Here is a 12462-nt window from a genome sequence, read left to right on the forward strand (position 1 = left end):
CCACTGCCCATCCCCACCCCACTCCATCCCACTGCCCATCTCCACCCCACTCCATCCCACTGCGCATCCCCACCCCACTCCATCCAACTGCCCACTCCAACTATGCTCAATCTCACTGCCCATTCCCAGTCCGCTCCATCCCACTGCCCATCCCCACTCCACTCCATCCCACTGCCCATCCCCACTCACTCCATCCCACTGCCCATCTCCACTCCACTCCATCCCACTGCCAATCCCCACCCCACTCCTTCCCATTGCCCAACCCCACTCCGCTCCAACCCACTGCCCATCCACAACCCACTCCATCCCACTGCCCATTCCCACTCTGCTCCAACCCACTGCCCATTCCCACCTCACTCCATCCCACTGCCCATCCCCACCTCACTCCATCCCACTGCCCATCCCCACTCCGCTCCATCCCACTGCCCGTCCCCACTCCACTCCGTCCCATTACCAACCCCCACTCCACTCCATCCCACTGCCCATCCCCACTCCTCTCCATCCCACTGCCCATCCCCACTCCTCTCCATCCCACTGCCCATCCCCATTCCACTCCATCCCACTGCCCATCCCCACTCTGCTCCAGCCCACTGCCCATCCCCACTCCACTCCATCCCACTGCCCATCCCCATTCCACTCCATCCCACTGCCCATCCCCACTCTGCTCCAGCCCACTGCCCATCCCCATTCCACTCCATCCCACTGCCCATTCCCACTCCACTCCATCCCACTGCCCATTCCCATCCGCTCCATCACACTGCCTACCCCCACTCTACTCCATCCCACTGCCCATTCCCACCCTGCTCCATCCCACTGCCCTTCCCCACTACGTTCTATCATACTGCCCATCCCCATTCTGCTCCATTCCACTGCCCATCCCCACCCTGCTCCATCCCACTGCCCTTCCCCACTACGTTCTATCATACTGCCCATTCTCACTCCGCTCTATCCCACTGCCCGTCCCCACTCCACTCCATCCCAAAACCCATTCCCATTCCATTCCATCCCACTACCCTTCCCCACTCCGCTCCATTTCACTGCCGATCCCCACCCCACTCTATCCCACTACACTCTATACACTGCCTATCCCCATCCCATTCCATCCCACTGCCCATCCCCACCTAACCCCATCCCACTGCCCATCCCCACCCCACTCCATCCCACTGCCCGTCCCCACTCCATTCCATCCCACTGCCCGTCGCCACTCCATTCCATCCCACTGCCCGTCCCTACTCCACTCCATCCCACTGCCCGTCCCCACTCTGCTCCAACCCTGTGTTTTTCGAGCACTGGCAAACAAGATCTGATGTTGAGTTACTTATGGGCTCTTTAGTCAAAGAGGTAGATTTTAAGCAGTATCATAAAGAAAAGAAAAGTTGTTGAGCGATGCAGGAATTTATGAAAGAGATTATCTAGATTTAAATTTAGTGCAGCTTTGGTGGTGCAAACGTAATGAGCTGAAGGGCCAGATTCTGAAGTTTAGACAGTGTTGGTAGTTGAAAGCACAACTGCAAAAGGTGGAGTGATTATAATTGTGTATGCACAACAGGCCACATTGGAGGACAGATATCTCCAATGGTCATAGGGCTAGGAGGAGTACTGAGATAGGCAGAAGCAAGGACATTGGCAACTTAAAAATATTAAAATCAAGGTCCTGTTTAAATATCAGTCAATGTAGTCAGTGAACACAATTTTGAGAGGTGAAAGGACTTCATGTGAGTTAGGAATGGAGCAGCTGAGCTTTGCAGAACCTCTGCTAACAGAGGGTAAGTGATGAGAGCCCATCCAAGAGTGTTTTGGAATGATTAAATCCAGAGATACAGAAAGACATGGATGAAGGTATCTCCAGCACATGAGTTGGAAGGGGATTGTGTTGAATTATATCACAGATGGAGGCCTTTGCTGGAAGTGGACACCATGCTGCAGTGTTAATTAATGCTGAGTTGGAGAGAGTTTGGACTGCAAGCTGGGTACCCAGATTCTCAGTATCCTTTCGCTAACAACAACAAGCAGCAGGTGCTCTGTTGGATCTATTTCAGGCTTGTTGTACTTTCTTGAACTGAACTGAATCAGTGTCATAGGATTTGCATTTCCACTGAAAATACAAAGGGTCAATTGTGACAGAAATAGATGACCAATGCAACCAATGGCTCCATCCAGTTGGTCCATTAATTTATATTCAGCTTGCCTGCTATTACCTTGACCTAAACATGGTGCTTGAATACCTGCTCACATTAAAGCAGTTACCCAGGAATGCCGAACCTTAACATACATTTAGTCATTGTCCATGAGACAGGTAATTATTATTTTGTCTTGTAGACCTGACAAAAATCCATTACTTGTATTCTGTGTACAGAAGATAAATTGATGTCAATTGTATACAGCCTCTTAGCTGAGTCCTTGCAAGTTTTAAAGGAAATCCCGTTTGCATTCCAGTAATTGTGAAAAGAATGTTCCATGCTCACCCTAGTGTTTAAAGAATGGGAGAGGTGAAGTAGTTGGGAGGCAAAATACTTAGTTTCCTAAAATCAGAAAACCTTTTGCTATTAAATTCTCAAAATCATTCAGATGGGTTGATTTTTTTCCATCCTTCATAGTCGGGAACATGTTTTGTATTTATCAGTACCTCAGGGATACTCATTAAAACTCCAATCCATTTGGATTATGTTCATGGGCTCAATGTTTACCTCTGAAATTGAGTAATAGATGTATTATAAAACCCAATTGTACTAGACATGTACCTGATGAGGAGGATGAGGTGCTTCCAAATTTGTCGAGTACAGTATTTGTCAGCGCCCAAACAGGCAGCAACACAGCTTGAAGTAATAGCTTCCATGTTCAGTTCCTCCCAAACTGGATTCACTGCAGATCTTGGAAGACATTGTCTGGTCAATCTGGGCCTAAGGGGCTCTGTCTTGTTGAGAGTTGAACTGACAGAAGCATTTAGGTCCCTGACAGAGGGAAATGAGCAGCAGGCCTTCTAAGGAATGGCCAGAGTGCCTATCTGTCACTCCTCCCCTTTGGTGCTGTGCAGCAAAACTCCCCTCACCAATGGGGCACCTAGAGTAAGATCAATGTCTCTCTGCCCACTCTTGCTATTGAATGAATACTTTCATGGATTGAGTGATGGCAATCTTATCTGACTGATACTACATGTTATGTCAGCACATCAATGCTGAGTCCAAAGGTTTATTATATGCCCTGGGCTCAACAGGTCTGTTCCAAAGCATTTCTCACGTTATGAAAGACCTTGCCTCTTCCTTCTACAGCTGTGGGCCCATGGCAGTGCTCCCACTGATTCTGGATTAGTGGTGCTGGAAGAGCACAGCAGTTCAGGCAGCATCCAAGGAGCAGCGAAATCGACATTTCGGGTAGATGCTTTAAATGGCATTATGATGGTAAAGGTTGAGCAATTCATCAACTTCACCATTCCACCCTGACCTTAAATTTACCTGAACCATCTCTGACACCTCCCTCCCCTTCCTGGACCTCTCCATCTCCATTAATGACGACCGACTTGACATCGACATTTTTTACAAACCCACCAACTCCCACAGCTACCTGGATTACACCCCTTCCCACCCTACCTCCTGCAAAAATGCCATCCCGTATTCCCAATTCCTCCGCCTCCTCCGTATCTGCTCCCAGGAGGACCAGTTCCACCACAGAACACACCAGATGGCCTCCTTCTTTAGAGACCACAATTTCCCTTCCAACGTGGTTAAAGATACCCTCCAACGCATCTCGTCCACATCCCGCACCTCCGCTCTCAGACTCCACCCCTCCAACCGTAACAAGGACAGAACACCCCTGGTGCTCACCTTCCACCTTACAAATCTTTGCATAAACCAAATCATCCACAGACATTTCCGCTACCGCCAAACACACCCCACAACCAGGGATATATTTCCCTCCCCACCCCTTTCCACCTTCCACAAAGACCGTTCCCTCCGTGACTACCTGGTCAGGTATGCGCCCCCCTACAACCCACCGTCCCATCCTGACACCTTCCCCTGCCACCGCAGGAATAGCAAAACCTGCTCCCACACCTCCTCCCTCACCTCCATCCAAGGCGCCAAAGGAGCCTTCCACATCCATCAAAGTCTCCTCTACATTGGGGAGACTGGACGCTTCCTAGTAGACCGATTTAGGGAACATCTCTGGGACACCCGCACCAATCAACCACACCGCCTTGTGGCCCAACATTTCAAAACCCCCTCCCACTCTGCCGAGGACATGGAGGGCCTGGGCCTCCTTCACTGCCGCTCCCTCACCACCCGACGCCTGGAGGAAGAAAGCCTCATCTTCCGCCTTGGAACACTTCAATCCCAGGACATCAATGTGGATTTCAACAGTTTCCTCATTTCCCCTTCCCCCACCTCACCCCAGCTCCAAACTTCCAGATCAGCAGCGTCCCCATGACTTGTCCTACCTGCCTATCTTCTTTTCCACTATCCACTCCACCCTCCCAACCCCTGACCTATCACCTTCATCCCTTCCCCCACTCACCTATTGTACTCTATGCTACTTTCTCCCCACCCCCACCCTCCTCTCACTTATCTCTCCATCCTTCAGGCTCTCTGCCTGTATTCCTGATGAAGGGCTTTTGCCCGAAACATCAACTTTACTGCTCCTCGGATGCTGCCTGAACTGCTGTGCTTTTCCAGCACCACTCTAATCTAGGCATTATGATTGGTACAGGGATGGTTTGCATGTATCGATACCAGGTATAGATGTCAACCCCTGGAACTGCAGTTGTCTGCATGTTCTCCAAGTAGGATGTAGGTGACTTGGGGGCAGTTACCACTGAGAGGGTCCTGAATGAAAGCTGCCTGTGTGCAATGAAAGAGTTGGGATTGATGAGGTAGTGATGTTCAAGCAGCCTTTTGTGATGGTGTCCCTTCCCATTCAAATCTTTGGTGAGATGGAATATGTTGTGTACATTTTCCTAATTGTGACGAATACTGAGAGAGCTAGTGACGTGTGAGCTGCTGGATGCTACAGGTCTCTTTCTTCTTGAAGTGTGAATCATGGTGAATGCATGAGATGAAGGATCATTGTGTTGCTGTTTGTCCAGCATGGGTAAATGGAGTGAAGTGAGATTGGACATGAGGCATGTGCTGGAGATAATTGGTGTCCAAAGTGGCATGTGATAGACATGTATGGTGGTGAGTTTATTGTGCAGGACATAGTCATATGGCCTTGACGGATTTGATGGTCTGGCAGACCAGAAGAAATCATTCATCTTCTTGGGATCTGTGTCCAGCCATTCCTCTAGCCTGACAGAGTGCTGATTGCTTCAGCCACCTCCAGCCATATGGCACTCCATGAGGAATGGGATGTCCCTGTGCTATTGTATAACCTGCAGGAATAACTCTAGGACTGGTCATTAAGTTTTAGCATTGACTGAAGCCCCTTCTCTGCCATCTCCAGAGTTTGCTGGAGGCTAGCATGCAATGGTCCTGTGGTTCATGGAATGCTGAAGTATGGCTTCTGAACTTTGGAATCTAGGAAATCCCAATGGAGGGTCCATTTGGAGTGACCTTTTTTTCACTCGTGGGACGCAGATATCGCTGGCTGGACAGCATGTTTAGCCTGTCCTTCTTGCCTTTGAGAAAGTGCTGGCTTGCTGCCTTCTTGAACTGCTGTTGGTAAACTCTCAATGCCCTCAGGGAGGGAATTCCACGATTGTAACCCAGTGACAGTGAAGGAACAGTGATATATTTCCAAGTCAGGATGTCGAATGGCTTGGAGGAGAACTTGCAAATGGTGGTGTTCCCATGTATCTCCTGCCCTTGTCCTTCGAAATGAAAATGGCGAATTGACAAGGCATTTCTAGCTTATTATTTTATTCCAGACTTCTAGCATTTTTAAAAATTTTGGTCTTATGCTCATTGCAGCTGGAGACTTTTTTTTAGGCTTAATTACAGGCATGCTTCAGCAATCTCACCTTTGAATCAGAAGCTGTGTTCCAGTTTTACAACAGAGATTAGTTCATAATCTCAGTCATCAATTCAGGGCTGCACTGTCAGAAGCATTGACCTTTTGACAAGATCATAAACTTAGCATAGGAGTGGGATTTGTTGCTTGAGACTGGAAGCTAGAGTTGGGGAATTTCCGGAATAGCAGACCTGCCCCTGGAAATAACCCTTGCATGCACAGTCATTACTTGGTGGGTTGGGAGATGGCAGAAGTTGTGGAGGTGATGGGCTAGTGATGTTATCACTAAATTGTTAATCCAGAGACCCAGGGCCATAAATCCATTAGACTCTTGAAATGCATGAATCTCTGCTTGATTGATAATTCTGGGCACGTAGGGTACAAATCCCACCAGGGCAAATGTGTAATTTGAATTCAATAAAGAACCTGGAATTAAGATGTTCATTGTGAAAAAACCCCGTCTGGTTCACTAACGCCCTTTATGGAGGGAAACTGCCATCCTTACCTGGTCTGGCCTACATGGAGCAATGTGTTTTACTCTTATCTACCCTCTGGGAAATTAGGGATGGGCAATAAATTCTGGCCTAACTAGCAACACCCACATCCCATGAATGAGTAGAGGAAAGCAAGGTGTAATTAAATCAGACTTTGAGACTGGTAAATGCTGAGGCAGGCTGGTGACAAAACCGGCCTCAGTTCCCTGAGACTCCACCCTTATTATTTTATAAAAGTTTGTTAATCCCTGTAGTATTTAGCACCACCAGCTTCATTGATTACTCTTGGCTGAGGGCCCATAAATCCATTAGACTCATGAATCTCTGCTTGATTGATAATTCTGATAATCTGATTTCTGCTGCCAACTGCACATGGGTTCTTTATAAAGTTACAATGTTTCAACAGGTTTACAGTTTCATGCACTGAAATTTTAAAGCACCTGCATGATTGACAATTTTATTGGACAATAGCAAAAAGGACTTTTTCAAACATAGTGGAATGTCATCAATGAATTAGTTTCATTGATTTTTTTTTATAGATATCCAGCTATCAAGATAGGGTTCATTCTTTCTATAAGCTATTTAATGGTGATTGGCATGAAATTCAGCCTGAGGTTGGCATTGAGGTGGGCAGTGGCATGAGGGGCATATCCGAGCATTGGGGTGGGGTGAGGTGGGGTATAGGTGTGCATGTGGAGGACATCTTTGACTTATTTTTGAAAGAGATGTCCTCATGAAGAGACACTCTGAGATGGTGTGTACGCTGACCTGACTCTCTGAGATTTGTGGATAGTTATCCACACCTTCTCTGCAAAGGAGTCAAGCTGGTTCAGAGTGCCAGGGTGTGGGCTTGTGTCCCAAACCACCCTGCACCCTTCATGGCACTCCTGAAAGTTGGAAACCCTGGTCGGACAAGGTCATCCAGGTAGACCTCATAAAATATGAATTCCATGATTGAGGCTGTTAACCTGGCCCAGTTAGGGAGCCCTGGCTGACAGATATGACAGGAGTGTCAATGGATCTGTTCACATTGAGAGCCGGCTCTGAGGAAGATGGATCAGCATCAGGTACGATGCACATTTAAATAAAGAGTGACTTGATGACCGGATACTGGCCTCTGTGGAGTTATTTCAGCTAGAAATAGGGTTAGGAATCCAGAGACAGGGCTCACCTGTGATTTTCAAAGGATTCAGATTCAGTGAACCTTAGCAGAATTACACTGAAAAGTTGATTGCCACTGGGGCAAGAATATTTCATCCACGTATCCGTAAAGAAGAAATCTAGATGGACCCTGAAGATTAATTTTTAAGCCTTAATCGTGAACTAAAATGTTAAAAATGTAAAAATGTTGTCCAAAGAACACATAGCTTTAATTATTGAAGCAGTGTGAAGAAGACCTTATTGAGTACAACATGGGAATTAATGTAGCAGCCGAACCAGTCTCACATTTCCAAGATGTTGGGTTGGGATATCTTTCCGGCATGGACAGGTTGGACCAAAAGGTCTGTTTCCATGCTGTACATCTCTATGACTCTATGTAGCAACCATGTAATTGAAAATTACAGCACGGTGGCTCAATGGTTGGGGTGGCATGGTGGCTCAGTGGCTAGCACTGCTGCCTCACACCACCAGGTACCCCGGTTTGATTCCAGCCTCTGGCGACTGTGCAGAGTTTGCACATTCTCCCCATATCTGCGTGGGTTTCCTCCCACAGTCCAAAGATGTGCAGGTCTGGTGAATTGGCCATGCTAAATTGCTCATAGTGTTAGGTGCATTAGTCAAAGGGAAATGGGTCTGGGTGGGTTACTCTTCAGAGGGTCAGCGTGGACTTGTTGGACTGAAGGGCCTGTTTCCACACTGTTACAGAAAAAAGAATGTTAATAGATTCAAAATGCACACTCCTTCTAGATTTCCACTTCGTGAGAAAAAACATGCTTCCTGATTTCATTCCTTATTGATTTAGTTCTAATTTTAAAATAATGTTCCCTTAGTGGTTTTATTGCTGAAATATCTAAAGGTGCAGTAACTTCACTATTATGAAGTCAAAGCTGGAATTAGACCTGAATCATTTTATTTTAATATGGTAAATTCAGTAATTTCCTCAGAGCAGGATTTTATATGGTAATTCATTTGAACATTGACCTCCCCCCTTCAGATTGAATCCAATACAATTTAATGGAATGACTCTCCTCTCTCTGACAATTGTAAGGGCACTCGACAAAATGAATGTTGATGACGTCAGCCTAATTCTGGCTGGTCATGCCCAAACTGTATATAAATGCTTTCAATTCAGCTCTGATTGGCAACAAATTGCTTATTATACTCAGGCAGCTCAATGCACTGATGTCTCTTATTTATGATTGAATTTATAACTTCTATTTTATACCCTCAGCTTTTTGTTGCTTTATTGTGAAGCCATCAAGTCATGATTTTCTCCAGATAGTTTTGATGCAAAACAACCCACAAGATTGTGTCTTGAACTGAAAAAATAATAATAGCTGTTTATAACACATGGCTAAATTTTACCAAAAATCATCCATATGTCAATTCTGAGAAATTTCATTGAAGTGTCCTCCCCATGAGTTCGAGTGAGCTATCTCATGCAATCCGCCACTGGTCAACAGCACCATCCTTACACTATCATCCACTTACCAGCTGCAGGAGTACTTGCCATCACTTGGACCTTCTGCTGATTCTCCTGCTGAAACCATATATAAAGCTCAGCTGTGCACCAGTTCCGTTGCTAGCAGCCCTTCATTGTACAATGTCCTCAAGGAGGACAATGGGACTAACATAGGCGGTAAGGGTGACACTTTATTGGAAATAGAAACACACATTCATAAACCTATTGTTACTTTACATCAATACCTGACTGATCGACTGTCATTGTAACTCCAGGATAAGACTAGCCTTCTTGCCCAGGAGTGCTGCTCTTTCCCTGAGAACCAGCATGACATGACATCTTGTCATTACACAATGTGATAACATCACATGTTGGAAAGTCTTCGAACAGTTGAGGACATTAACGTGTATTGAACCACAGAAAATGATAAGAGAAAAAGAAACCTGCAATAAAAGCAAAATATTACAGATTCTAGAAATCTGAAATGAATGTTGATGCTGGAGAAATTCAGCTGGTCTGACAGCATCTGTGGAGAGAGAAAAACAAAATCAACATTTTGAGTCTAAGTTCCAAAGAAGAGTAATACTAGACTTGGAAAATCAACATCATTTCTCTATTCACAGATTTATTTTCAAAAATGATGCATTTGTTTTTGGGAATAAACAGGGGATGCAGACGTTTGTGCACCTACAAATTTGCAGTCACTGAGTGATCACTTTACTTCACCCAATTCAGATCTGTGGGAACCAGGTTCTGTCTGGTTTGTTGCAACCCAGTGCTGCAGCACTCTATTGTGCTGAAGGTGATGTACTACTGCTCTGTGTCCTCATCCTCCTCTTTGGAAGACTGTTACTTCTCTTTCAGCTCTTCAACATCCACCAAACCTCCCCTTTGCCTACTCTGTTGGGCAAGGCATAATGAGTAAGGATTATGCAATGCACTACATCTGCAGTGCAGTGTGAGACACCCCCCCCCCCGGCAACCGATTAAAACTGATGGAAGAATTTGCACTTCATCTACAGGAAGTTAACTATCTGCTTTATTTTTTGATTGGACAATGGGCTTAACTATATCGACATCCAGCATCATTCAGTGGGTTAATCGATTCATCAGTCATTGTTGCAGAAGGTTGCATTGCCTTGTAGCATCATCGCTTTGCAAAGTTGAACTTATCCTAACTTGTAACAAGTCCTATTACCCATCAGCCCTGTGTTCACTGCCCTACATTGGTCTCTATTCCAGCCAAATGTCAATTAAACATATTTATCCCTGTTTTTAAATCTCTCTACAGCCTTGTCCTCCAAACCTTTGCCATCAAATCTGGCTCCGCAAGTTTATAGCTCTAATAAATTTAGTTAAAAAGAAGTCAGCTTTATTTAAGTGAGTGAAATGTTATCTAGTAGTAGTCATCATATGGTTAAGTTTATTGTAATGTTTGAAAGGGAGAACAATGAAGCAGCAATTAAGATTCCAAATTTAGGTAAAATGGATACAAAGTCCAGTGTCACTTTGACAATGGATAAATGAATAAAGAAATCGAAGACAGGTGAGAAATATTCAAAATATATTCAAACTTCTAAATAGCAAAAACATTTTCTTGCTAAAATAAATGGCAATTATGAAAGCTTTCATTAAATGATTGATAATAATACAGAAAAAATAACGTAAGCAATTTTTTTCAACAAAATAATGGGATGGAAGTAAAAAAGAGTCTCCAGGACCAGATGGGTTTAGTAAGGGAGTATATTGCAGATGTCTACATTATAATTTCCTAAAGCTGTCCCTGTTCAGGAAATCAGGAACTATTCCCTCAGATTGAAAGATTGTGAATGTCATTTAGTTATTAAAAGATTTGAAAGAGGGAAATCAGAGAATGATAGTCTCATATCTGATGTTTGTAAATTGGATGATTAAGGAGTGGTGACAGAAAATCTTGATCAGTGACTCATGCAAAGGGGTGGCAAGGAACAATCAATCCTCCCATCTCTCCCCCGCCCAGCAGAATGAAAATTGGTCATGAGCCAACAGACCAGAGAGAAGCTCAGTCTGCAGCCAGGACAGAAGTGTTGGACATTCAATTCACCACCCTTCACGGGAGATGATTTCCCAACAACTGCTGGCAGCTGTAACATTGGTGCCATTATCAGAGCTCACTAGTGGTTTTGACTGGGGCTGGGGGCTGATCTATGATGAACATCCAATGGATCCTGGAATAACGTTTGGGATAATCAATGGTGAGTGTTGGCCCCACCTTTGGGGAAGGGGGCTGAGTGTGAATTGGGTTTGATGGTCGGAAGGAAGGAGGTCTTAACTTATAAGGCAGCTATCCTGATGGGCTGAAAGTACCTTCGAAAGATAGTGACCCTTCCCCTCCATTTCCTTTACTGCCCTTCTAAAAAAATTTTCTTTTCATAAAAAAAAATGCCTGCCCATTCTCGGTTGCACAATATAACTTTGAACAAACTCAATTGACATGAAATTGGTCATTTCCATTTAGTGGGCAGACTGCTGATATTGGAGCCCACGCACCTTCCATATTATGGTGGTGAGCTGGAAGGTAATGGGTTAGGATTAGGGGGATAGCGGTGTAACCAGTCTACCTCATTCATGTGCCCCCACATCTCAAACACACCCATCAAGGGCATGTAACAACCAGTCCCTTGAACAGATTGAGCCAATCAGAGAGAGCCGGGATGGATCTTGCCTGAGCGATGTGGTCAAAGTTTTTGAAGGAGTGACTAAATTAACAGGCAGGCAATGCATTTGGGTGTTATTTGTATGAATTTACAGAATCTTTTGATAAAGCCCCTCATAGGGATTTTTGATAAAGTTTAAGTTTGCGGATCTGAAGAAAAATGATTGACCTCATTAGGAAATTAGCTGAGCAGAAGGAGACAGAGAGATTGGCCTAATTGAGCAGACACTCTAATTGTCACAGTGTGATGAGTAGTATCCTGTATGATCTATGCTGGGATTTGAACTTTTCACTGTAGTCATTAGTAATTTATATGATGCAGTAGTAACCCAAATTTTCAAATTTGCTGCAGCACAATGATGGGTAGACCTTAAGTGTGAACGGAAACACAAAACTATAATGCGATATTGATAGATTAAGTGAATAGGGAATGCTGTGATAAATGGATGTCAGTGTGACCGAATGCAAGATCATTCATTCTGAATCTGTAAAGGAAAGAAAAAGGTACTATCTGAATATGGAAGAGGTAAAATAGTGGAGATTCAAAGAGACTTTGAGATCCATGTACACAGATTATTAAAATGTCATGAACAGGTACAGGAAATAATCAACAATGGAATGCTAGTCTTTATACTTACCAAAGTAAATACTAAGGACCGAAAGTCCTCCTTCAGCTATACAGTCTTGATTGGAGCCCAGCTAGGTGTTTA

This window comes from Chiloscyllium plagiosum, unplaced genomic scaffold (assembly GCF_037043375.1).
Source record: "Chiloscyllium plagiosum isolate Xiang-an unplaced genomic scaffold, Cpla_swu_hap1 HiC_scaffold_6, whole genome shotgun sequence".
Taxonomy (NCBI): domain Eukaryota; kingdom Metazoa; phylum Chordata; class Chondrichthyes; order Orectolobiformes; family Hemiscylliidae; genus Chiloscyllium; species Chiloscyllium plagiosum.